Source organism: Mobula birostris, chromosome 4 (genome assembly GCF_030028105.1).
Source record: "Mobula birostris isolate sMobBir1 chromosome 4, sMobBir1.hap1, whole genome shotgun sequence".
Lineage (NCBI taxonomy): Eukaryota > Metazoa > Chordata > Chondrichthyes > Myliobatiformes > Myliobatidae > Mobula > Mobula birostris.
In genome coordinates, this window is record NC_092373.1 from 86,941,410 (window position 1) to 86,969,038 (window position 27,629).

Genomic DNA, 27,629 nt, shown 5'->3' on the forward strand with positions numbered 1-27,629 from the left:
GCTTACACGGATAAGTGCCAGGAGGGAGATCAGTGGGGAGGGATGGGGGGGACGAATGGACAAGGGAGTTGTGTAGGGAGCGATCCCTGTGGAATGCAGAGAGAGGGGGGGAGGGAAAGATGTGCTTAGTGGTGGGATCCCGTTGGAGGTGGCGGAAGTTACGGAGAATAATATGTTGGACCCGGAGGCTGGTGGGGTGGTAGGTGAGGACTAGGGGAACCCTATTCCTAGTTGGGTGGCGGGAGGATGGAGTGAGAGCAGATGTATGTGAAATGGGGGTGATGCGTTTAAGAGCAGAGTTGATAGTGGAGGAAGGGAAGCCCCTTTCTTTAAAAAAGGAAGACATCTCCCTCGTCCTAGAATGAAAAGCCTCATCCTGAGAGCAGATGCGGCGGAGACGGAGGAATTACGAGAAGGGGATGGCGTTTTTGCAAGAGACAGGGTGAGAAGAGGAATAGTCCAGATAGCTGTGAGAGTCAGTAGGTTTATAGTAGACATCAGTGGATAAGCTGTCTCCAGAGACAGAGACAGAAAGATCTAGAAAGGGGAGGGAGGTGTCGGAAATGGACCAGGTAAACTTGAGGGCAGGGTGAAAGTTGGAGGCAAAGTTAATAAAGTCAACGAGTTCTGCATGCGTGCAGGAAGCAGCGCCAATGCAGTCATCGATGTAGTGAAGGAAAAGTGGGGGACAGATACCAGAATAGGCACGGAACATAGATTGTTCCACAAACCCAACAAAAAGGCAGGCATAGCTAGGACCTATACAGGTGCCCATAGCTACACCTTTAGTTTGGAGGAAGTGGGAGGAGCCAAAGGAGAAATTATTAAGAGTAAGGACTAATTCCGCTAGACGGAGCAGAGTGGTGGTAGAGGGGAACTGATTAGGTCTGGAATCCAAAAAGAAGCATAGAGCTTTAAGACCTTCCTGATGGGAGATGGGGGATGGAACAGTGAAATATCAATTTTGAGTGTTGATGCACAGACATCACAAAAACAAAAAGCACAAGAAAACATGTCATTAAGGGGAAAAAAATTAGTATGCTAATATAACTCAGACATAGCTTTGGTTTTTTGGCTTTGCTTTCACGATGTTTCTCATTAGAAGTATTAAAGAAATTAGAATGATCAGGAGTATTGAAGTAATATTGATCCAACATTTAATTAAAATTTCAGTGGAACAGTTTTATGTTTTGTGGCAGAGCTGGGCATTTCTGATGAAAGGTCATCTGCCCATAACATTAACTCAGATCCTCTCTCTACACTGCTGCCGTACACACAGTGAATTTGCAACATTCTCTTTCATATCAGGGTTTTCAAAGGTTTCAAAGGTATATTTAATGTCAGATGAATGTATACAATATACGTCATGAAACTCTTTTTCTTTTTCTTTAAATAAAACTGAAAACTCCGATTTTCTCACTCATACCAAACTGTGCCTGAAACTGTTGGAGTGGAATATTTTGATTTCATGGTTTTGTTTCCCGGTTTGAGGCACTTAAAAGCCTGTGGCAAATTCCTTGAGAATCAATTTTACCTCCACAATCCGTCACACCTACAGTGGATCACAATAAAGCCAGCACCAATACGTCAATCAAATCAGGTGCCTGGTTTAGTTGTATTTCATCTGTGGAGGTGTAACAGACTTGATTTTCATGACAGGTAATTTTTATTGGAAGAAAAATTGTTGAAACATATTATTGAAATCGTATAGAAAGTTGAGGAGTGTAGGAATGTGGGCAGGTGGGGACTGAGAGTGAACAACACAGATGGTGCCAGTGATGAGGGCTCGTTATTTGCAACTGATCCCTTTAGAGGAGGACAAATATAATGAACCGAGTGTCAACTCGGAGGGCTGAAGGTCGAGTTTCCGTCTGTACGATTCTACAACTCTGTAATGGCCATAACTGGTACCAGTGTGAAAAGTTGTTCACCTGAAATCACTGTTGAGTCCCAAGTCTCAAACGTGACCATGCCTTGTCCAGGCCTCTCTCTGCAGCAGCCTCTTCACTCTCTGTCAAAGTTACTCTGGTCCACAGTTCTACTCTCCATCTCACCATAGTCATAACTTCCTTTATTTTAAACTTCACAGCTCATGACTGTGTACAATTCTTAATAACCTTCTGAGAGTTGGTTACCTTGTGTTAACACTGACTCCCATCCCTATCACTGCTCTAAAGGCCAATTTATACTTCTGCGTCAAATCTACGCTGTAGGTGTAGTATAGCCGTGTACTCTACACCGTACCCTACACCGTAGCCTGACGCGCGTCTCCTCAAAAATGTAACCATGTGTCGCGGCGACACAGACCACAACAACTGTGATTGGTCCGCTTGGTAGCATCACTTGGAGACGATGAAACAAATTGTCAAATCTACCTGCCGACAGCCGAAAATATTTGAAATACATTTCCTCATTCATGTCACTCAGTGGCCGGACAAGCACAGAAAATTCACCCTCCTTCTGTCTCAATCCGTTCAATGGTTGTACACACCATCTCCTCCCACGTCTTCTCTCTTTTCTGCGTTGCTGTAATTTCAATAAAAGTAACTCTTGTTCCACATTTATTAGCTCCAACATGATGCGCTCAGTTTCAGTTGCCATTGTTTGAAGTACACAAAGAAACTCAACACAGTGGCATAGGAACCTCACCACCAACTGACGTTTGGCGGTGAATTGCAGAGCAATGCAGACACACCAATGCACAAGTATAAATGCTCACAACGGCGTAGGCCACTTGCATAGGCCATGGCGTAGAGCCTACGCATAGGTATAAATCATCCTTTAGTCTCCCTGCTTGCTCTGACTTCACTATCCTCTGATCAGTCACTTTCTCTAATGTTTACCAGAGTTTACCAACATTTACCAGAGTTTTCAGCTTCATATTCCAAAGCTCCTCATCTCAATAAACTCTAAGACTTACATGGTGTTGAGTTCTTCTCCCACTGCACCCCACTCCACACCTATTTCTTTTGCCACCAGTGTTTACTATATTCTGTATACAATTTTTCCTTCCTCCAGAACCTTCATTCCATTCCTTCTGGCTTCTTTCTCTTAAAAGATCCATTTAATACAGACCACCAATGTGAAATAGTTACTCTTTCTGACTAAACTCTCTCTGAATTCAATGTTAACCTCTGAGCGGAGTAACATTCCTACTCAGAGGATGAGGGTTGAGCTGATGGTGGGCTTTGATGGATGAAAGTGAGATGCAGTAAACCAATCCGACATCATCATCGAACCTGCTCTTTTTGTTGTTTGGTGAGATTACATCGACCTCTCAGAAGCTGTATGGTGGCTCTGAGACATCACCACACTTTCCCTCTGGGCCATTACCCCACCAGTAGGCATTTGGCCATTGTCACTGATCTCATTTCTTGAGATCTTTCCTCCACAGCATCATGACTCTGCAATTGTGCATAGTTCAACACATTGTATTTTGCAGTGAAGCCGAAAAATTAGCTCAAAAAGCAGAAGCATCATACAATCTTCTGATTAGTCATATTATAGGCTACAAGGTGCAACACCAAATTGAAATTACAACTAAACAGTTTTCCAATTGTAGCAGAGCTGGGCATTTCTGATGGAAGGTCATCAGTCGACAACATTAGCCCAATTGCCTCACTCTACACTGCTGCCATTCCCACAGGGTATTTCTAACATTCACTTTCATAGAAACATAGGAAACCTACAGCAGAAATATAGGCCCTTCAGCCCACAATGCTGTGCTGAACATGTCCTTACTTTAGAAATTACCTAGGGTTTCCCACAGCCTTCTAGTTTTCTAAGCTCCACGCACCTATCCAGGAGTCTCTTAAAAGACTGTATCATATCTGCCTCCACCACCATCGCTGGCAGCCCATTCCACGAACTCACCACTCTCTGTGTAAAAAAAATTACACCTGACATCTCCGCTGTACCTACTTCCAAGCACCTTAAAACTGTGCCCTCTCGTGCTAGCTATTTCAGCCCTGGGAAAAAGCTTCTGACTATCCACACAATCTTTTCTTTTTCAATCTTTTTATTGATTTCAAAATATAGAAACAAAACATAGCAATAATACAAATAATATGAGATGTATTGTTACATTTAAAAAAAGAGTAATTGCAAAACCAAATAGTGGAAATTACCAAAACTCCCATACATGTAGAACTGATCACGGATAATATAAAGCAAAAAAAAAAGGAAAAAGACAAAAAAAAGAAAAAAAAACCCATCCCAAAAGAAAAAAAAACTAAACTAAACTAAAAGACTTGGGCAAAACTAACAACTTAAAAATGGAAAAGAAGAAAACCTCAGCGTCGACGCCTCCACTCCCCTCCAACAACAGTACAGAGAAATAAAACCAGTTTGGAAATGATCAAATTACATCAAATGAAAATGCTGAATAAATGGCCTCCAAATTTTTTCAAACTTAATAGAAGGGTCATAAACTGCACTTCTAATTTTCTCCAAATTCAGACACACCATAGTTTGTGAAAACCAATGAAATACTGTAGGAGGGTTGATCTCTTTCCAATTCAACAAGATGGACCTTCTAGCTATTAAAGTAAGAAATGCAATCATCCTTCGTGATGAAGAGGTTAAATTATTTGAGTCTATCATTGGTAATCCAAAGATAGCAGTAATTGGATGAGGTTGTAAGTCTAGATTTAGGACCGTTGAAATAATATCAAAAATATCTTTCCAATATTTCTCCAACAAGGGACATGACCAAAACATGTGAGTTAAAGAAGTAATCTCAGACTGGCATCTGTCACATATTGGATTAATATAAGAGTAATAACGAGATAGTTTATCTTTGGACATATGAGCCCTGTGAACTACTTTAAACTGTATCAACCTATGCTTAGCACATACGGAGGATGAATTCACCAACTGAAGAATTTTTTCCCATTTTTCAGTTGGTATATTAATCTCAAGTTCTCTTTCCCAGTCAGCTTTAATTTTATTAGAGGCATCAGGACATAAATTCATAATTATATTATATACAATTGCTATTACACCTTTCTGAGAAAGATTTAAGTCTAAGATTTTTTCCAAAGTGTCCATTGGATATGGGTGTGGAAAATTAGGAGAGACAGTAATTAAAAAGTTTCTAATCTGTAAATATCTAAAAAAGTGAGATCTGGGTAAGTTATATTTATTAGAAAGTTGATCAAAAGACATAAAACAGTTATCCAAAAATAAATCGCGAAAAGATATTATACCTTTGGTTTTCCAATCAAAGTAAGCTTGATCTATCATGGAAGGTTGAAAAAGAAAATTTGATATAATGGGACTTGCTAGAATGAATTGATTAAACCCAAAAAATCTTCGGAATTGAAACCATTTCCATAAAGTATGTTTAACTATTGGGTTATTCATTTGTTTATATGATTTAAAAGAAGTAAAAGGAAGTAAAGTTCCTAAAACCGAACCCAAGGAAAACCCTTGTAATGAATTAGATTCAGGATTTACCCAATGAGGGTTTAAAGATGCGTCCAAATCTTGTAGCCAAAATTTTAAATATCGAATATTAATTGCCCAATAATAGAATCTAAAATTTGGGAGGGCAAGTCCCCCCTCCTTCTTGGATTTCTGTAAATATCTTTTACCTTACCTAGGATTTTTATTCTGCCAAATATATGAGGAAATTTTTGAATCCGCGTTATCAAAAAAAGATTTTGGGATAAAAATTGGAACCGATTGAAATATATACAAAAATTTAGGCAAAATGATCATCTTAATAGCGTTAATCCGACCAATCAAATGTACGGGGTCTTTCTTTTGTTACATTTAAAATGGCGATTTTTGTTATGTTAATCTGTGGAATGCGGCTTTGTTGTGTTTTAACGCTGCAGAGAGTTTGCGCTAGCAGTTTATTGTGGTTTAGAGGGTGATAAGAGGGTGCTACTAGCCAATGGGTGGTTATGTATCGTTTTGTTTTCGGATGCCATGCTGTATGATATGACTGTGGACTGAGTTTTGGCGGGGAGTCGGGAGGAGAGACGAGGAGGACGGCGGACGTGCGGAGAGGCTCCGGTCGATCACTTCGGGTGGTCCCGAGCCGTGGGTCGACGGAATTCGGGTGGTCGTCTGACGTCGAACTTGAGCTCCAACGGTAGCGCGCGAAGAGCTTGGACTTTGAATAAGTGTTGGCGCCTTTTTTTTCATTACTTTCCTCTCTGTATCACATGTATATTAATGCCCTAGAATTAGTAATATCTATAAAGTGTATGTGTTAAAATTTACTGGGTGTGCTGGCTGATGATTGATGTTTGCGATTGATTCGGGCGACGATTGACCCTGAGGGGACTGCTGAAGCAGGTGCTGGGCGGGATTTCCCCTAGACATACACGAGCCAAAATAACGGAACGTTACAAGTGGGGGCTACCGTCAGGGATTTGGATTTTTTTTTCGGGAAAGTTGTACTTGTGGTTGCGGTAAGTGGTGTGAAGATGGAGCGAGATAAGATTGTAAGTTGGTGTGAAATGGAGGAGGTACCGGTGAATCATGCGTGTGTGGTAAGCGGGGTCGATTATCGCGTTCCGGCAGAGGTACTGGTGCGAGGGTTGAGTTTGATTAAAGGTATCGGGCAGGTAGAACTTGTAGCTAGAAGGGGTGGGAAAGAACTGGAGGCTTGCTGGATGTTGGTGCGGGCGAGTGCCGACGTCATGGCTTTAGAATTACCAGCGACAGTCCATGTCCAGGGGGAGGCGGGGCCGTGGGGTCTCCATACCCTCCCCGAGGACGCAAGTGAGGAGGTGCCGGAGGAGGAGGAGCTAGTTGAGGCCCCCGGCCGGGTGCCCGTAGCAAGAGGTAGAGGTGCGGAGTGGGAAGGTTTGGCCAGGCCTCGCCCCCATGGGCTTGAGGAGACTGCCGAGTTAACGGCTGCCATTACCTCCCTGGCGAGAAGGGTTGAGGTGCACCGCCCGAAGCTGAGAATTTTCTCGGGAGCCAAGCCCACCCCGGAAGGGGAGGATGACTATGAGACCTGGGTTGAAGATACATCCCAATTGTTAGAGGTGTGGCCAGTTTCGGATGAGGAAAAGAGACAGCGATTGGTGGAAAGCTTAAGGGGCGGGGCAGCCCGGGTGGTCCGCGATCTGAGAGCGGCACGCCCCTTGGCTTCCCTATCGGAGTGTTTAGACGCTTTGGAGGAAGTGTTTGGACTGTCAGGGGATCCCTGGCGGCATTTAGCAGAGTTTCAACGGATGGGGCAGAGAAGAGGGGAAAAGCTCTCCGACTATGCTTTCAGGCTGGAAGGAAAGCTTACGGGGTTGCTGCGACGAGGTATAGTGAGGGAGGACGATGTGGCGGAGTTAAGGATGAGCCAGATATGTAGCGGTTCCCGGGAGGATGACAGGGTGGCTTGGAGTGTACGGCAGTCATTTAAGCAGAGCTCCCCTCCATCATTCGGACGGCTGATCCGAGAGGTACGGGCCGAGGAGTGTGCTTTGGGCCGACCAGGGGGCTCGGACCCTCAGGGACGGTCTTCAGCGGTTCAGGAGGTGGTAGCCGGGATGAGACCAGAGAAATCCAAGGGGTCCTCGGGGGCCCGTATCGGGAGGAGAGAGGCGGCGAGTAGTGGGTGCTATAACTGTGGGAGAGAGGGGCATTTCCGCCGGGAATGTGAGTGGCCGGGGGCGTGCTACCACTGTGGGGAAGCTGGCCACTTACGGAAGGATTGTGAGAGACGAAATGCGCCGAGGGGGGAGGGCCCCCAGGCCACCAAGAAGGGAGAGGTGTCGGGAAACTTAAGAGAGACTCAGTGAGGGAACGGACTGGAGTCTCGGGAGGAACACGTTCCCAGAAAACCCCTATGGAACCCCGGAACAAACAAGCCCAAATTCCTGATGGGCTGGTGGGACCCCGTTCCAGCGTGTCCCTACGGATAGAGGGGATCTTTGCGAAAGCCATCCTTGACACCGGGTCGCAGGTTACCTTACTGTACCGGTCGTTCTACAACCAATATCTGAAGCATTTGGCAGTAACTCCGTTTAACGCATTGGAGATTTGGGGCATAAGTGATGGTGATTACCCGTACGATGGATACTTGTCAGTGAGAGTGGAATTTTCAGAGGGAGATGTGGGAGTATCGGAAGCCTTTGAGACGCTGGTGTTGGTTTGTCCGGATCCGGTGGAGACCGGTGGTGCTGCCCTGTTGGTGGGGACTAACTCCCCTCTGGTGCGACGGCTCTTGGGAGCCTGTAAGAAGAAGGGGGGGGAGAACTTTTTGGAGACCCTCTTGGTACACCCCGTGTTCCGAGGAGTGTACGAAGGAGTGAGTGACCCCCAGGGGCTGGACCCGGAGTGCAAACGAGGGACGGTGTGGTGCACTCAGGCGAGGCCTAAGGTGATACAGCCAGGGGAGGCGGCATTAGTGATGGGAACCCCCAGATTCCCCGGATTGCCGCCGGGAGAGGCCCTGCTAGTAGACGCCCCCGACGACCTGGAAAGGGAGTTCTGGTTCCCGGCTGGGGCGCTGGTGAGACCTGAATTGCAGAGGCCCTCAGCTGTACAGGCACGGCGGATGGGGGTGATGATACGGAACATAACGGAGAGGGAGATCACCTTTAAGCGCGGGATGCCCCTCGCGCACTTGTTCCCGGTGACGGTGATGTCCAGCGCCCCCGTGAAGCCCACTGGAAGAGAACTATTGGGAGACGGGGGGCGGCTGACCGAGGAGGCCTTTAATTTTGAAAACTCCCCTGTACCGCCGGCGTATAAGAGCAGGCTGGTGGAGAAGATGCTGAAGTTAGGGGATGTCTTTTCTCAGGGCGAGTTTGATGTAGGGTTTTCCAAGAGCACTCGGCACACCATTCGGGTAACAAATGACACCCCGTTTAGGGAGAGGTCGCGGCGGTTGGCCCCAGCAGATGTGGAGGATGTGCGGCAGCACTTGCGGCAGTTGAAAGATGCAGGGATTATTGCGGAGTCCCGAAGCCCATATGCGTCCCCCATAGTGGTGGCAAGGAAGAAAAATGGGAAGGTACGCATGTGCGTGGACTATAGGACCCTGAACCGCCGCACTGTTCCCGACCAATATACGGTCCCGAGGGTGGAAGATGCATTGGCCTGTCTAAGTGGTGCACAGTGGTTCAGTGTATTGGATTTGCGGAGTGGGTATTACCAGATTCCGATGAGCGAGACTGATAAGGAGAAGACAGCCTTTATCTGTCCCCTGGGGTTTTTCCAGTTCGAACGAATGCCCCAAGGTATCTCGGGGGCCCCAGCCACCTTTCAGCGGCTCATGGAGCGGACAGTGGGGGACATGAACCTGCTGGAGGTATTGGTGTACCTGGACGACCTGATAGTGTTCGGATCTACGTTGGAGGAACATGAGGAGCGGCTGCTGAAGGTGCTGAGTCGGCTGAAAGAGGAAGGGTTAAAACTTTCCCTGGATAAATGCCAGTTCTGTAAGACGTCAGTCAGTTATGTTGGGCACATAATCTCGCGAAATGGAGTGGCCACCGATCCGGATAAGATAGCCGCAGTCACCACCTGGCCGAGACCTCAGAAGGTGAGCGCCTTACGCTCGTTTTTGGGGTTTTGCGGATATTACCGGCGATTCGTGAAAGGATATGCGAAAATGAGTCATCCATTGAACCAGCTGTTGTGTGGCTATCCACCTATGGGGGGGAGGAGGAGGAAGGGAGACCGAGGGTCGGAGGTAGGAGGATACTTGAACCCGGGGGAGCCTTTTGGAGTGAGGTGGGATGCTCAATGTGAGGAGGCGTTCCAATCTCTAAAAAGGGCGCTGACACAGGCCCCAGTGTTGGCTTTTGCTGATCCCCGGAAGCCGTATGTTCTACACACTGATGCCAGTCACGAGGGTCTTGGGGCTGTTCTGTACCAGGAACAGGGAAACGGATTGAGGCCAGTGGCGTTTGTCAGTCGGAGCTTGTCGCCATCTGAGAGAAACTATCCCACTCACAAGCTGGAGTTCTTGGCATTGAAATGGGCGGTGGTAGACAAGTTGAGTGACTACCTATACGGGGCCCAGTTTGAAGTGAGAACTGATAACAACCCCCTCACTTATATCCTGACTTCGGCGAAGCTGGACGCTACTGGGCACCGGTGGGTAGCAGCCTTGTCTGCCTATGAGTTCAGCCTGAAGTACCGCCCGGGGAGTCGGAACATCGATGCAGATGCCCTGTCTCGTCGGGCGCACGACGAGTCGGGCACGGCCGAGGAGTGGAAGAGTGTCCCTGCCCAGGGAGTAAAGGCCATGTGTCAAGTTGGGAGCGACGGGGAAGTAGGAGCACAGATGGGAACGGATCGGGCAGTAGATCAACTGGGGGCTGACGGTGACGCGCTGCCCACTGGTTACTGTAATGTGACTGCTCTGAGGAACCGGCAGCTGCCGGAGTTGAGTCACCAGGAAGTACAGGCGGCTCAGCGTGATGACCCAAGCCTTGGCACTATCTGGTACGCGGTTAGCCAGGGTGATATGGGGCAGGTGGAGAAGGCGAAACATGCCTCCGTTCCTCTACTACTGAAGGAGTGGCCCCGGTTGAAGCTGAAGAACCACGTCCTGTACCGAGTCACTTCGCCTCCGGACCACCCCCGGCGCTGGCAGCTGGTCATGCCCGAGAAGTATCGAAAGACTGTGCTTCAGGCTCTACATGATGATTCCGGGCACTTAGGGGTAGAGAAGACCTATGGATTAGTCAAGGACCGGTTTTACTGGCCCCGGATGAGGGGGGAGGTGGAAGAATACTGTAAGACCTGTAGCCGTTGCGTCAGGAGGAAGACCTTGCCTGCGCAGGCGGCTCCGTTATCCCACTTGCAGAGTGCAGGACCCATGGACCTGGTGTGTATGGATTTCCTGTCTATTGAGCCGGACACCAGCAATACCGCGAATGTTTTGGTCCTCACGGATCACTACACTAGATATGCGCAGGCTTTTCCTACTAAGGATCAGAAAGCGACTACAGTGGCGAAGGTGTTATGGGAGAAGTACTTTGTTCATTATGGCCTTCCCCGGCGGATCCACAGTGATCAGGGACGGGACTTCGAGAGCAGGCTTATCCATGAATTGCTGGATATGCTTGGGGTTGAAAAGTCCAGAACCACCCCCTATCACCCTCAGGGTGATCCTCAGCCCGAGAGGTTTAACCGGACCCTGCTGGACATGCTCGGCACCTTGGAGATTGGACGGAAGAGTAAGTGGAGTCAGCACATCGCCCATTTGGTTCATTGTTACAATTGTACTCGCAATGATGCTACGGGGTACTCGCCCTACTATCTGATGTTCGGACGGGAAGCGAGGTTGCCCATTGATCTGTGTTTTGGGACTGAAGCGGGGGAAATACCTTCGAAGCCATGTCTGAAGTACGTGTCCGATATGAGGAGAGAGTTGAAAAGGGCGTACGAGTTGGCTGAGGCGGCAGCCACCAAGCAGAACCAGCGGAATAAAAGGAGGTATGATCAGAAGGTAAAGTTCGTCCAGCTATTGCCGGGAGACCGAGTCCTCATCCGGAATTTAGGACTACAGGGTAAGCACAAGTTGGCGGACCGTTGGGCAGCCACCCCATATGTGGTGGAGAGTCAGGGGGACCGAGGGAGGGTGTTGCAGAGCCGCCTGTATTACAGCCGGCATTGGGGGAGGAGAGGGTGGAGGCAGAACCCGAGCCAGAGGGCTCACCGGGGCAGAGGGATCCCGGTGAAGGGGAAGGTCCGACAGATAGGCTCGAGGGGTCACCTGGGGTGTCTGAACAGGGAGAGTCCACAGAGGAAGTCCTGAGGCCTCAGAGGAGTAGGCATCCCCCGGAAAGACTCACTTATATAGCGCCGGGAGAGCAGGATGTGATCTCTACTGCCCTGCAAAGTTATGTCACTGCTTTATGCACCTGGGTTGGGTTTTGTGTTTTACAAGGAGTACTAGTGAATTCTGTTAACGTCATGAGGGCATGACTTTTTTAGGTGGGGGGAGAGTGTACGGGGTCTTTCTTTTGTTACATTTAAAATGGCGATTTTTGTTATGTTAATCTGTGGAATGCGGCTTTGTTGTGTTTTAACGCTGCAGAGAGTTTGCGCTAGCAGTTTATTGTGGTTTAGAGGGTGATAAGAGGGTGCTATTAGCCAATGGGTGGTTATGTATCGTTTTGTTTTCGGATGCCATGCTGTATGATATGACTGTGGACTGAGTTTTGGCGGGGAGTCGGGAGGAGAGACGAGGAGGACGGCGGACGTGCGGAGAGGCTCCGGTCGATCACTTCGGGTGGTCCCGAGCCGTGGGTCGACGGAATTCGGGTGGTCGTCTGACGTCGAACTTGAGCTCCAACGGTAGCGCGCGAAGAACTTGGACTTTGAATAAGTGTTGGCGCCTTTTTTTTCATTACTTTCCTCTCTGTATCACATGTATATTAATGCCCTAGAATTAGTAATATCTATAAAGTGTATGTGTTAAAATTTACTGGGTGTGCTGGCTGATGATTGATGTTTGTGATTGATTCGGGCGACGATTGACCCTGAGGGGACTGCTGAAGCAGGTGCTGGGCGGGATTTCCCCTAGACATACACGAGCCAAAATAACGGAACGTTACACAAAGACAAAGAGATTGGGGACCATTTGGTAAATAAAAGTTTAATCTGATCAATTAAAGGTAAAAAATTAGCTTTAAATAAATCTTTATATTTTTTGGTAATTGTTATCCCTAAGTATATAAATGAATCAGTAACCAATTTAAATGGTAAACGTCCATAAATAGGTACATGCTTATTTAAAGGGAATAATTCACTCTTACTAAGATTCAATTTGTAACCAGAAAAGTTACTAAATTGAGCTAACAGATCTAAGATAGCAGAAATTGACTTCTCCGGGTTAGAGATATATAACAACAAATCATCTGCATATAATGATAGTTTATGTATTTCATTTCCACGGGTAATACCAACAATATTTGGCGAGTCACGGATAGCAATTGCTAAAGGTTCAAGAGCAATATTAAATAGTAAAGGACTAAGAGGGCAACCTTGCCTAGTACCACGAAAAAGATGAAAAAAAGGAGATCTATAATTATTTGTACAGACCGAGGCTATCGGGGAGTAGTAATATAACAATTTAATCCAAGATATAAATGTCAAATTAAAACTAAATTTCTCAAGAACATTAAATAAATAAGGCCATTCAACTCTGTCAAAGGCTTTCTCAGCATCTAATGAGATAATACATTCCGGGGTAGTAAGTGAGGGGGTATAAACAATATTCATTAACCTCCTAATATTAAAAGATGAATAGCGATTTTTGATGAATCCGGTTTGATCCATGGAAATAATTTGAGGTAACACCTTCTTCAGTCTAGTAGCTAGAATTTTTGAAAAAATATTTGAATCTACATTCAGAAGAGAAATCGGTCTATAGGATGCACAATCCGTAGGATAAAACGATTGTGGTAATTTACCTGAACTAATTGCTTCCTTAAATATTCTAGACAACTTAGAAGAAAGAATGGAGGAAAAAAATTTTAAAAATTCCACTGTAAACCCATCGGGACCGGGTGCTTTACCGGAATTTAATGATGAGATTGCAGTTATTATTTCTTCCTCTGAAACGGAAGTTTCTAATGATAGGCAATCTTCGGGAGATAGTTTCGGAAAACTCAAATTACTTAAAAAATCATGCATGAAATTAGAATCATGAGGAAAATCAGAATGATATAAAGAGGTATAAAATTCTTGAAAGGTTTGGTTTATCCCAACATGATCAACTGTGAAAGTATCATCCTGTTTGCGGATCTCAGTAATTTGATGTTTAACCGAATCAAATTTCAATTGGTTAGCCAGTAATTTACCCGATTTATCACTATGAATATAAAAATCACTTCTACTTCTCATTAATTGATTTTCGATCAAGGATGTTAATAATAAGCTATGTTCCAATTGGAGTTCAACTCTGTGTTTGTACAGCTCCTTGCTAGGAGAAATAGCATATTTTTTATCAACTTCTTTAATTTTATCAACCAGTAGAAGTATTTCATTGTTAATACGTCTTTTCAAACCGGCCGAATAGGAAATAATCTGACCACGGATATAAGCTTTAAAGGCGTCCCAAACAGTTCTGTTGGAAACTTCATCCGTAGTATTAGTTGAAAAGAAGAAATCAATCTGCTCCTTTATAAATTTGACAAAGTCCTGATCTTGAAGCAAAATAGGGTTAAATCGCCATTGCCTGGTAGTACAAAAGGTATCCATTAACTTGATGGAAAGTTTCAATGGAGCATGATCTGAAATAGCAATAATGTCATAATTACAATCAACTACATATGGAATCAAACGAGAGTCAATCAGGAAATAATCAATTCGAGAAAAAGAACGGTGAACATGTGAAAAAAAGGAGAATTCTTTATCATTTGGATGTAGAAATCTCCAAATTTCTGAAATCCCAGCATCCAACATAAAAGAGTTGATAATAGTAGCCGACTTATTCGGTAAAGCCAGACTACTTGTGGATCTACCCAACATGGGATTCAAACATAAATTAAAATCACCGCCCATTATCAACATATACTCGTTTAAATTAGGAAGGGAAGTAAGTAAATGTTTAAAGAATTCAGGATAATCCACATTCGGAGCGTAAACATTAACCATAGTGACCTTTTTATTAAAAAGTACCCCCGTAATTAACAGAAATCTGCCATTAGGATCTGAAATGATGTCTTGATGAATGAATGTAATTGAGGGATCAATAAAAATTGAAACGCCTTTAATTTTGGCTTGAGCATTTGAATGGTATTGTTGTCTTTTCCAAAACTTAAAGAAGCGTTGACTGTCCTCTTTCCTTACATGAGTCTCTTGAGCAAAGATAATATGAGCATTCAGTCTTTGGAATATTTTGAAAATCTTTTTCCATTTTATTGGATGGTTTAAACCATTTGTATTCCAAGAGACAAAATTAATAGAATGAGCCATAACTAAAAATTAACCCTTTGGTGAGTAAGGGGTTAACCATAATGTGAGCTCATGAAATCAGAAGAGGAATACATGATTAGAGAGGAACCGGAAATCTCGACACTGGGGACATCTTTGTAGTTCTGAATCAGCCCAATAGAAAAAATTAAAAAAGAAAAAGACCACCCCCTCTCCCAACCCCAAATAGAAACCCGAACTGAGCCAGAGAAGGCTGAAAAAAGCGCTAATTAATATTAACTTTAACCCCATTTCTGCAGGGGGCAACTCCAAAAATATATGTTAGATAAGTGACCTCCCAAAGACTAATATGTGAAAAATAAACAGTATTGTAAATTAGTCTCCATAGTAAAAATTACTAAAATATATAAAATAAAAGAAACCAGTATCAGTGCATATAATTAGTTAATTATAAACGAGTAAATAAAAAAACGTTTCCAAAATAAGAAAACTGGATTATGGGAAGAAGAAGCATAAGAACATGGCGTCCCGAAAAAAAAATAAAAATTATAGAAAAAGAAAGACAAGTCGCCATTTTAATTATGCGAAAATCAACAATAGGAAGCATATAACTACAAATGACCGTCGGATCGGATCATTAGTAATAACAAAAAAGGATAAATTAAAACAAAAGGTTAACTAAGGGAAAGTGATGTTATTCACAGAAGATAAATATTCTATATAAGTTATAGAATAATCACAATAGTAAAGAACAAAGAACAAAAATCTTAAACTTATAAAAAACCTTCATCGCACAGTAGTAGAAGGTTTATTTTGAAGGAAAACACCAGAGAGAAAAGAAAATTGGTGCTGGAAGCACCCAACACAGATTAAGAGAGGGTATCTGTATCAGATGGGAAATTATCATCCAAAAAGCTCCGAGCGGCAGTTGTAGAATGGCAGACGCAACGATTTCCATCGGGAAGAGAGATTCTGAGACGTGCAGGATACAGTAGTGCCGGTTTGAGATTTTTTTGATTGCATTCCGACATTAAAGGTTTAAAAGTCAGTCGTTCCTTCATCACTTCAGGACTGTAGTCTTGAACTATCCCGAAGGAATGCTGGTGATACTTGATCATCCCTTGTCAACGAGCGATCTGGAGAAGTTGTTCTTTAACATTAACATAATGGAAACGAAGAATAACTGGTCTGGGTTTGGAAACAGCCGCTGCCGGCTTTACCCACGGTATACGATGGGCGCGATCGAGTAATGGAGGACCGTTGGGAAAAACTGAACCGGACGAATCCTTTAAAAGTTTAGCAAAGAATATTACAGGATCTCCAACCTCAACATCCTCGGGTAGGCCAATTAAACGTAAATTTTGTCTTCTCGATCGATTCTCAAGATCAATAACTTTGGATTTAAGTTGTTGGAGCTGTTTAGTAGTCGAAGCTAGATTCTTCTCTAAGATCTCAACTTTTGTATCCGTCTTCTGAGATTTAGTATCCAGCTCAGAAATTTTTGCATCGTGTTTTTGAACATCAGCATTCAGGAATTTCAAAGATTCCGTGATTGATTTTAAATCTTCATTAAGGCTTTGACGATGTTGTTCAAATTGAGCAGTTAAACTTTCAGATAATTTTATCCGATGCTGCTCAAACATTTCCTCCAAACACTTCACCATAACTTCGTAAGTTAATTCCGTTGGTTTAGAGTCACCTTTCTTCTTTCCTCCGTTCCCATCAGCGTCTTTCCCATCTTTGGTTTTAGATCTCGTACTCATTTCTTTAAGCTCAAAAGTTGCGATTGACAAAAGGAAGTCAATTAATCGATAATTCAGAGAGATAAAGTAAGTCTTCTGGTGTACTTAAAGTTGATTAGATCAAGGAGATCATAGGTTAAAAAGGATAACGGGAATGGAGCGAAGCCAGAGAGACGACCTCAGTCCATGAGCGCTCCCTGCAGACTCCTGACTATCCACACAATCAATGCCTCTCATCATCCTATACACCTCTATCAGGTCACCTCTCATCCTCTGTCACTCCAAGGAGAAAAGGCCGAGTTCACTCAACCTATTCTCAGAAGGCATGCTCCCCAATCCTGGCAACATCCTTGTAAATCTCCTCTGCACCCTTTCTATGGTTTCCACGTCCTTCCTGCAGTAAACATAGTACTCCAAGTGGGGTTTGACAAGGGTCCGATATACAGTAGCTGCAAATTTACCTCTCGACTCCTAAACTCAGTCCCACGTGTAACTCTCGCTTCAGCTAGCAGCTTAATATAGGGGGTGAAGGCCCCTGGCCCAGCCAAACTTAAGAAATCTCATTTGGGTGGATGCTGCACGATGTTACAAATCAGTACCCTGAAATAACAAACAGTACACAATATGTGATTATACGGTTAAGCTTCATAATTCTTACGTTGACTATATGGTTAGTAAAGAAATGAAATAAAGTTATAAAAGGGCCCAATCTTATTAAACAGTTGGTTGCGCAAAGTTGGAGCTCACTGGTAAGCTGATTGTCCACCATCAACTTCCTCCGATCGTCGCTGCCCTTCGGACCCTCGCTCCAAGATCACCCCATCCAGTGGTCTGCCAACTCTCTCCATTTGTGTCTTCTCTCCTCATTTCTCCCGGGCAAAAGACCGCGAAAATCTCTCTTCCAGACTCACAAGAAAGAACAGCATTCCTAACCCCGTTATCTCTAGTCATAACCCAAACATTGCTGCTGCAGAGAAACCATTACATTATCAGTGAAACTTTACAGCATGTTACACAGCAGTGAAACCCTACAGCATGTTACACTCTTTCCCCGCCAAATTTAATCATGTCTTCATGACGTTGAGATAATTCGCCAACCGTTCCTGCAAAACACAAAGCCCAATCCAGGAGTAAAAGTCAGTGACATAGCTCCCCAACACAGTAGGGGTCACACTCTGTTCCCCTGGTGATACGTAGGCCAACCTATCCAGTGGTCTCCTAATTCTCTGAGACCTCCACACCCCCTCACCTAACTCTTCAGCTTCTGACACAACTGGGGATACTTCTGGTCTACCTGGCAAGGCCTCCCCCGATCTATCACTCGTGCCCACCTTCAACTCAGTGCCCTCTGTTCCATGACCAAACCCCGTCTCCTCTCCTGCAGAGTCCCGCTGCAACCCAGGCTGCCTACAGATAGCCCCTCCACACCCCCACTTCACCTGTCTCAATGGGAGAAGGGCCGAAACTCCCTTCTTCAATCACTGCAGAGTTAGTGAAAGGCGGCATATACCACAAACCCAGGTCCTCATCCTCTGAATCAGTGTCCCTCTCAGGGGTTGGGGCCAGCCTAACCTCGCCTGCTCAGGTCCCGGTAGTCCCACTGTGTTTCCGAAGAGTCCTTTTACTAGGTGTAGTCTCCAAGTCGAGGTCTAGGTGTACCTGCACCTCTTGACCCAGAGGCCACAGGTGGTTCTGATGGACCATCTTGATAGGCCCATTCCCCTCCTCTGGTTTCACCCAGAAAACCGGTAGGTTTGGCATCTGACTCTCCACTACATCAGGGGTAGCCACCCAGTGGTCAGCTAACTGATGCTTCCCAGGTACTGCCCCAAATTCCTTATGAGAACTCTGTCGCCCAGCAGGAGTTGGGAGAACCTCACTATTTGATCATACCTTCTCTTATTTCCTTGATTTTGCTGGGCAGCCACGATCCCAGCTAATTCATAAGCACTTTTCAACTCTCTTCTCAAGTCAGACACATACTTCAGATAAGTCTTCGGTGGCAAGTCACCCTTGTCAGTCCCAAAACAAAGGTCAATGGGCAACCTTGCCTCGCACCCAGAAATCAGATAATATGGGGAGTACACAGTAGCTTCATTTCGCGTGCAATTCTAACTGTGAACCCCACGCCCAATATGTTGACTCCACTTGATCTTCTTCTGGAGCATGTCCAGCAAGGTTTGGTTAAACCTTTCGGGCTGAGGATCACCCTGTGGGCAATAGGGCGTGTCCTCGACTTCTCGACTGCAAGCATGCCCAGTAACTCACAGTTGACTCTGCTCCCTTATCACTATGTATTCGTCTGGGAAGACCATAATAAATGAAATTCTTCTACCATAACACCTTTGCCACTGTAGACACCCTCTGACTGATCCACTGCTCACTCCTGCCCTTCCTTTTCCTCTGCCTTCACGGTGATGGCAAACTGACACAGCGCCTTCACCCCTGGGGCAGGAACGCTCTCCCACTCCTCATCCCTGTCCAGTCCCTCATGCACCTGTCGGGACAAAGCATCAACATCAATGTTTCTGCTTCCAGGCCGGTACTTCAGGCTGAAATCATAGGCAGACAACGCCACCAACCACCAATGGCCTGTGGCATCCAGCTTCGCTGAGGTAAGAATATATGTTAGGGGGTTGTTGTCCGTCCTCACCTCAAACTTGGCCTCATAGAGACAGTCACTCAGCAAATCCACCACCGCCCATTTCAACACCAGAAATTCCAACTTGTGCGTTGGATAGTTTTTCTCGGAGGATGATAGACTCCGGCTGACAAACGCAACGGGCCTCAACCTGGAGCCCTGATCCTGATACAAGATGCCGTCTAAACCCTCTCGGCTGGCATCTGTGTGTAGGGTATACAAGAATCGGGGGTCGGCAAAAGCCAGCACCAGAGCCTGGGTCAGCAGCTCCTTCAGCGACTGAAAGGTCTCCTTGAATTTTGCATCCCACCTCGGTCCAAAGGGCTCCAATGGGCTACGATACTCTCCACCCTCCTGTCCTTTTACCCCCTCCTTTTCTTCCCCAAGGGAGGGTAACCGCACAGAAGCTGATTCAAAGGGTGACTCACTTTCATGTAGCCTTTCACAAACCTCCGATAGTAACCACAGAACCTGAGGAACGAGCACAGAGCGCTCACAGTCTGGGGTCTTGGCCAAGTGGTAACCGCCTCAATCTTAGCTGGGTGTGTAGCTACCCCATTCCATGAGACTATGTGCCCAACATAGCTATAAGAGGTTTGGTAGAACTGGCACTTGTCCAGGGAGAGTTTTAACCCTTCAGCTTTCAGGCGGCCCAGAACCTTCAGCAGCCTCTCTTCATGTTCTTCCAAGGTGGATCCAAATACTATGAGGTCATCCAGATATACCAATATCTCAAGCAAGTTCATATTCTCCACCGTCTTCGCCATGACCTGCTAGAAGGTTGCAGGAGCTCTCGAGGTGCCCTGGGGCATCCTATTGAACTGGAAAAATCCCAGGGGACATATAAATGCCATTTCCTTTTTGTCGGCCTCACTCATGGGGTTCTGGTAATATCCACTCCTGAAGTCCAGCACACTGAACCACTTCACACCACTCAGGCAGGTCAGCACATCTTCAATCCTCTGGACAGTATACTGGTCAGGGATGGTGCGTCTGTTCAGAGTCCTATAGCCCACACACATCTGTACCTTCTCATTCTTCTTTTGGGCCACAACTATTGGGGACACATGGGGGCTTTGGGACTTGGTGATGATCTCAGCTTTCTTCAACTTAAACAAATGCTGCCAAATGTCCTCTACCTCTCAGGGGCTAATCGCCGTGACCCTTCCCTGAATGGGGTGTCCTCAGTCACCCGGATGGTGTGACGCATGCTCTTGGAACAACCAATATCAAACTCGTCAGTGGAAAAGACACCTTCCAGCTTCAACATCTTCTCTACCAGCCACCTCTTCCAACCCACATGAACCAGGGAGTCCCCGAAGTTGAATGACCCAGCAGTCAACTTTCCCCCCTTTTCCAATAGTTTCTCCCCAGCATGCCTTGCAGGGCACTAGGCATTACTGTCACCGGGAATGAATGCGCCAGGGGCATCCGCTGCTTGAAGGTGACCTCCCTCTTCATAGTGTTCCTGACAATCACTGCCATCCTGCGTTCCTGTACAACCGAGGGCTTCTGCAAATCGGGCCTCACCAGTACCCCAGCAGGAAATCTCAACTCCCCAACCTTGTCTTCCAGAGTGTCCACTAAGAGGTCTTCGCCCTCAAGCACTCCAGGAAATTTGGGGGTCCCCATCACTCTCGCTACTTCCCCAGGCCGTACCACCATTGGATACCACTGGATGATCCACACAGTCCCTCATTTAACTTCAGTATCCGGCCCAATACTTCCACACGTTTCCTCAAAAGCAGCTCAAGAGGGCTGTTGGTCCCCACCAGAATTGAAAAGCTGCCCTTCTCAACAGGGTCCGGACAAACCAGCACTAATGTATCAAGGACCTCAGACACTCCCACATCAGACTCCAAGAACTCCAACTTCACTGACAAGTAGCCGTTGTATGGATAATTGCTAGCACTAAGCCCCCAGATCTCCAGTACCCTGGATGGTGTCAATGGTAAATGTTTCAGATACCGGTTGTAAAACGAACAGTACAACAATGTGACCTGTGACCCGGTGTCAGCATAAATACCGTCTATTCATAGCGACACAATGGAGCATGGACCCACTAAGCCTTCAGGAATTGGGCCTTTCACTTTCGGGTGTTCCTTGGTGCATTGCTGGGAATGTGTTCCCCCAGAGACACCAGGCCGTTCCTCCACTGGGTCTCCTCTAGATTTTCCCAATGACTCTCCCTGCTGAGGTACCCAGGGGCTCACTCTCCTTCTGGCGTGACACCTGCCACCAGCAAACCTCCGCATTGTTCGTCCTCTTGGGGAATCTGCCACCCCCATCAGATCCATCATATGGGGGGGGGGGTCACACCCACTGATAACAGCCAACATATTTCCTTTCTCAATTCTGCCACACTCTCCTCTGCTGCTCCCCGGGGTAGGCTAACTTGGTCACTTCACCACAGGGGACTACTACTGAGGACTGTACCCTGCTGACAGAGTCCTCTCGCGCCTCTGCCGCATTCTCCTCTGATCAGCTCAACAAAAGATGGAGGGGGTGCATCATACGAGACTGTTGGAGACCCCATGCAATCGGGTCATGGGACTGGGCGCCCCTGGCTATCTGGCCAATTCTTAACTGATCCACCTCAGTCACCTGAATGACCCCTCTGCACTGCAAGCAATTTAGCCGTCTCTCTAGCTGAAGAATAAAAGCAGAAAGCTTCTTCCCCTTCTCCTGATGCATGTTCTGAAACCCCACCATGAGCTCCACTGGGCTTCCAGTCAGACCAAAAGCATTGTCCAGTGCTTGCAGATAATTGACAGCTGTCGCTATGGGAGATTTCATCCTGGCAGCTCTCACAATGTCAGCGGCCCGCCCATTCAAACTTTCAACCAATCTCTGTCACTTTTCATCATCAGAGCACTGCCACTCATCAAACAACTGAGAGGTCCTCTCCATCCAAGTCTCATATTCCTCCTCCGTTTTAGGGGTGGTTGCTATTCCAGAGAATAGACGGAACCTGCCATAGCTGGGACTTACAATCTGATTTTTCCATTTATTCTCCAGAGAGCTAAGGGCAGATACTAACTCAGAATTCTCACTCTTCACCAGGGGACGTGGACTAATTAGACATTCCAAATCTGACCACTCTTTCCCCTCACTCCTCAGAAACGAGAGAACCCTGTCTTTGAAATCTCCATCCCTAGCTACCGTTACCTCAGCGCTGGTCTGCATTAAAGCAAGAGCTGCGCCAGCCATTTTATCAAACCTCCGCCCAAAATCGCAACTTCAACAGTACTTAACAGTGGATTTAACAATTCATCCGGATTACAAATATCATTGGTTCATTGCTTAGGGTAATCACACAGCATCCAGGGAATCAATCCCGGACGAGCCCCCACAATTGTAACTCTCGCTTCGGTTAGCAGCATAACATAGGGGGTGATAACCCCCGGCCCGGCCAAATTTAAGAAATCTCATTTGGGTGGATGCTGCGCGATGTGTCCCCATTACAAATCAGTACCCCGAAATAACAAACAGTACACAATATGAGATTAAACGATTAAGATTTATAATTCTTACATTCACTATATGGTTAGTAAAGAAATGAAAAAAAGAAAAAAAAGGGTCCAATCTTATTAAATAGTCTGTTATGCAAAGTTGGAGCTCACTGATAAGTCGATCGTCCACCATCGACCTCCTCTGATTGTCGCTGCCCTTCGGCCCCTCGCTCCAAGTCCACCCCGTCCGGCGGCCCACCAATTCTCTCCATTCGTGTCTTCATTCCTCATCTCTTCCTGGCCAAATGACGGTGAAAATTTCTCTTCCAGCTCACAAGAAAGAACAACAGCATTCCTAACCCCATTTCCTCTGCTCAAAATCCAAACATTGCTGCTACAGAGAAACCATTACATTATCAGTGAAACCTTACAGCATGTTACACAGCAGTGAAACCCAACAGCATGTTACACACGGTTGATGAAGGCCAGTGCACCATATACTTTCTTAACCACAGAGTCAACCTGCAGAGCGGCTTTGAGTGTCCTATGGACTCGGACCCCAAGATCCCTCTGATCCTCTATGCTGCCAAGAGTCTTACCATTAATACTATTTCCTGTCAGATTCCAGTAACTGTGGTGTTCTATGTCTCCTCGTTCCTGTACTGTCTTTCCCCTCTCTCCATCCTCTCTCCTCTCCTTCCATTCACACGTCCTCACAGAGGTCAGCTATGATTAACCAGCCATCAATACCCTCTCAGCTCACACCACCACAGCTCATGTAGCTCTGTCTCTGTTGGTCTCCACCCTATCACTGTCACTCACTTTGTCTTCTCCACTCCTCACTCGGCTCTGCAACTTGAAACATCTCTGTTTTTGATCTCCTCTGAGTTCAGTGAAGCTTCACTGAATTGGATCATTAATTTTTGGTTTCCTCTCTACTTGTACTGCCTGACCCATGTTCCCCTGGTACATTATGATTTATTTCAGATTTTCATCATCTGCACTCTTTTGCCTTTCAAGCGCCAAACACACTCCTCACAGTTAACAAGCCATTTCTTGCCAGTGCAGGTTAGGAGTGGTACTCGAGTTCTCACCAGCATAATGTCATGTTTCGCCTTGGTAATCTCATGGGATGATGGATGGAAACCCAATGCCAGCCATTTGTGGCATCTTGACAGCAAATTTTCAGCAGAATTGTCCCTTATGCCATGGCTCAGCTGGAATTTTGTGTGTTATTTTCAGTGTAGTGCTAACTGTGAGAAAGGATTGTCTTTAAGACACAGGCTTTCATGTCATATTGGAAAAGTTAAATTAAGAAAATATTTCCTCTGCTTGTGGCCAGCACATTCAACAGATTAGAGATCAAGACACGATGGCAATTAACAACTGTTGAAATCTCTGCCTCTGCGAGCAGTTCAAGGAAATATTCACAATGTTATTGCAATTGTTATGGTTAATGCATTGACAGAATCTGAGATCACATTTACAATCTTAGAATGGACATGGCTACGCATACGCAACACACACAGAACCACGGACGTGCACAGACGAGGGTACACACACACAGGGAGAGTGAGGGAAAGAGACACAGAATTGGGGAGAGACAGAAAAACAGAGATAGAGAGAGAGAGAGAGAGAGAGACAGAGAGAGGGAGAGAAGTGTTGATTGCAACTGTGAACAATGGATTGATGATTTGTTTGTGACATGATCCAATGGATCTGTTAGGGCATGTCTGCGAGCTGACACTTGGCCTCTGCAAATTAGCAGACAGTTCACTGACCTGGAACTGTGGCACCTTATCAGCAAAAGGATGGTGCTATCTTTCTTGCCGGAGGGTCTCGGCCCAAAACATCGACTGTACCTACCTAGCGAAGGCTTGGACACAGAGACAGTTCAAAACAACGATAGACAGTTCCTTATCTAGAGATAGCAAGGCTCCGGTCTTGCTCCGGTGGCAGAACTTGACAGCGATACAGGAGAGGTTGCAGGCAAGTGTTCAGGCAAAGGCTTCCGGAAGAAGGTGAAGGGAAGGGAAGGGAAGGGAACAGTCCAGCCTCAGGGTAATGGCAAAGACAGCCTGACTTACCCAACGGAGGCAAGGACAGAAAGAGACAGATCCGACCGTGGGGTAATGCAAAGACGGCCTGACTTACCCCATGGAGGAAAGGACGGGATACTGAGGAGACAAACGAGCACCCACACTCAAACCCAGGGAACAATTATATTCCCAGCCCCAAGACGCTCATAAGGAGCCTATGGTTAAGCCCAACTGAAACAAGGGACAGCCAGAAGACCTGGAGTCTGGAGTCCATGGACCGGACTGCAAACTGGAAAGCGGACCTTACAAACCAGATTATGACAAATGGAGAAATGATGGTTAGAAAGAAAGGGAATTAAGATAATGAACAAAACTTTTCCTTGACATTTATTCTACAGGTAAATCCAAAAAAGGAGAAATATTGGACTCATATACTTGCTGATGGCTACAGGTTAGCGTTGATCTGGAAATTTGGAGGCATTTACCTGGATACTGACATTATATCACTGAGGTTTATGCCATTTGATAACTTTACCTGACCACAAAGTCCAGATCTTTTCAGTAATGAAGCAATCGGTTTCCACCACAAGCACCATAGCTTTTTGTGGAATTGGTTGGAAGATTTTGCTGCCCATTACAGTGTAGGTATTTGGGGTCACCAAGGTCCTCAAATGATTTTATGTGTGCTGAAGAGATGGTGCAATACTAGTAAACTAGCCACCTTCATTGGCAATCAATGCAATGGCATCTCTATACGGATCACAAACCGTTTCTATCCAGTCCCATATCCAGCATGGGAGAGGTACTATGCCCCCTGGAATAAAGAGCATATAGAACAGGCCTTTTCAGATACATATGGAGCACTTGTCTGTAACTTTATGAATAAAAACAAGAAAAGAAAAGTTGTTGCTGGAAGTGGATTATTAATGGAACATCTTTTCCAGTTGCATTGTCCAACTACATACAAAAATTTAATTCAATCCAGCAATAGTACAGCATGATTTCAGACATTGTACAATGAGTGACATAATTAAATCGACAGATTTTCCAAACATACTGACTCAAAATACATAAACTCATATGCTGAAAATTGCAATCCAGATTGAACTTGGCATTCTGACCAGTGTTCCAATCTGTTTCAATACCCCTCTCTTAAATGTAATTGCTAACAGAATTGAAGTCCAATTTCCATCCTCAAGTTTACATGTTGTAACTTGGCAGTGAAGGTATTTGCCAGTGACCATGAACTAGCTGATCCACTGTCAGCTCACCGTAGAACAACAAAGCATCAACATTTGACAAGCTTTTCAGGTGAAAAATAGTGAATGAGAAAAAAATTTCAGGTAATCGGGGACTTTGCATTGTTGCATTTGGATTTATCAAAGTGTTTAATATTTTTGTATTTGGAAGAATGATGCTTCTGCATTATCAGAGAATGGCCAATTGCATGAATAATTTACATAATTCAAGGTAGGATATTTTTTAAAAGTGTTAACAAGGAAAATGATATTATTTCTGTGCAAAGGAAAATATCAATGCTGAGGAAATTGCTGGGAAAACTGAATTGACTCTCAGATGCAGGGAAATGATTGAAAAGCATGAGTACAATAAAGTCAGAGAACACACAGGCTTACAGTTCACTTTGTACTGCACAAGAAGCTCCAGATATGAGTGTATAACAGTGACTATTTCACAGATGCTCTTGAGATCTTCATCTGACAATAGCAGAGCACAAGGCTCTGATTTCTAGTCCATTAGATCTCAGTTTATGGACAAATGAAGGTAAGAGTTAAGATCAATAATCATGCTTGGTAACTCCTTTCTTACAGACAGAGATACATTTCATTGAACTACTGCAAATTTGAAATGTCCAAAATCAAGTTAAATTCACAAGGGGTAATATAGCATTTAGAAACTTAGAATGGACAATAGCGAAACTACAAGTTGTTAAATGTCATTTTCAAAATTGTGTATTCAGACATCAATCTGTTGTCTTCAGCAGATTATGTATCTTGTACATTTGACAATAAAAATCAATGGAAATTTTCCTGCCATACGTCAAATTATCTTTCATGTCACATCCCGTTTCTGCCAGTCATGGTTGAGTATGATTTGCGATAACATCCAACACTCAGTACAGCTCAAATCATTTTTCCTACTCAAAAGCTCTTCCCAATACATTTTGCTGAAATATTTCCCATTTGCAAAGTGAATCAGGCAGACATCTTGTCAAATCAAACTCCTTTTGTACCATTTACTGAAGAGCCAGATTTGCAGTTGAAGTGATCCCAATGAAAGTGAAGTTTGTGGTTTGATGCTGAGATTTAAAGGTAGAACATGGAACAAAGATCAGTACAGTGCAGGAACAGGCCATTCAGCCAGCTGTTTCTCGGTTTATGTGTCTGTTTAAATGCTTCTTAACCATTGCTTTCACATCTGTTCCCACCGGTTCTGTTGGTAGCACATTTGAGAGACTGAACAACCTCTGCGCTTGGAACTTGCCTTTTCACTTTCCTCTTCTCACCTCAAAGATATTCCCACTTGTATTTGCCATTTCTAACCTAAGAAAAAAGTCTTTGACCACCTAACCTATCTATGACTCCCAGAATTCTCTTCTTTAATTTTAATCAAAATGATAGGCTAATTTCCAACCCCAGGTTTAAGGATGCAAAGTTGACCATGTCATAAGGGCACGGCTGGGAACGGACCCAAGTGCAAGACACAGACCCTGAAGTACCAGGGACAGGACTAGGATACAGGGCGATGGCAAGGACATGGACAGGAAAACCAGGAACCTGGAACTGGACTGGACAAAAGAGCTAGGAGCCCGGGCTTGCGCTCCGAGCCAGAAACTGGACAAGGACCCAGTACTTGGGTCTTGCCTCTGGCTCGGACCCCAGAA

General features: G+C 45.3%; 1 pseudogene; it reads left to right on the forward strand.

Moving 5' to 3' along the window:
• LOC140197053 (alpha-1,4-N-acetylglucosaminyltransferase-like) overlaps window positions 1-25,728 on the forward strand; it is a 35,716-nt pseudogene extending 9,988 nt beyond the window's left edge.
• Window positions 25,729-27,629: the final 1,901 nt, after the last annotated feature.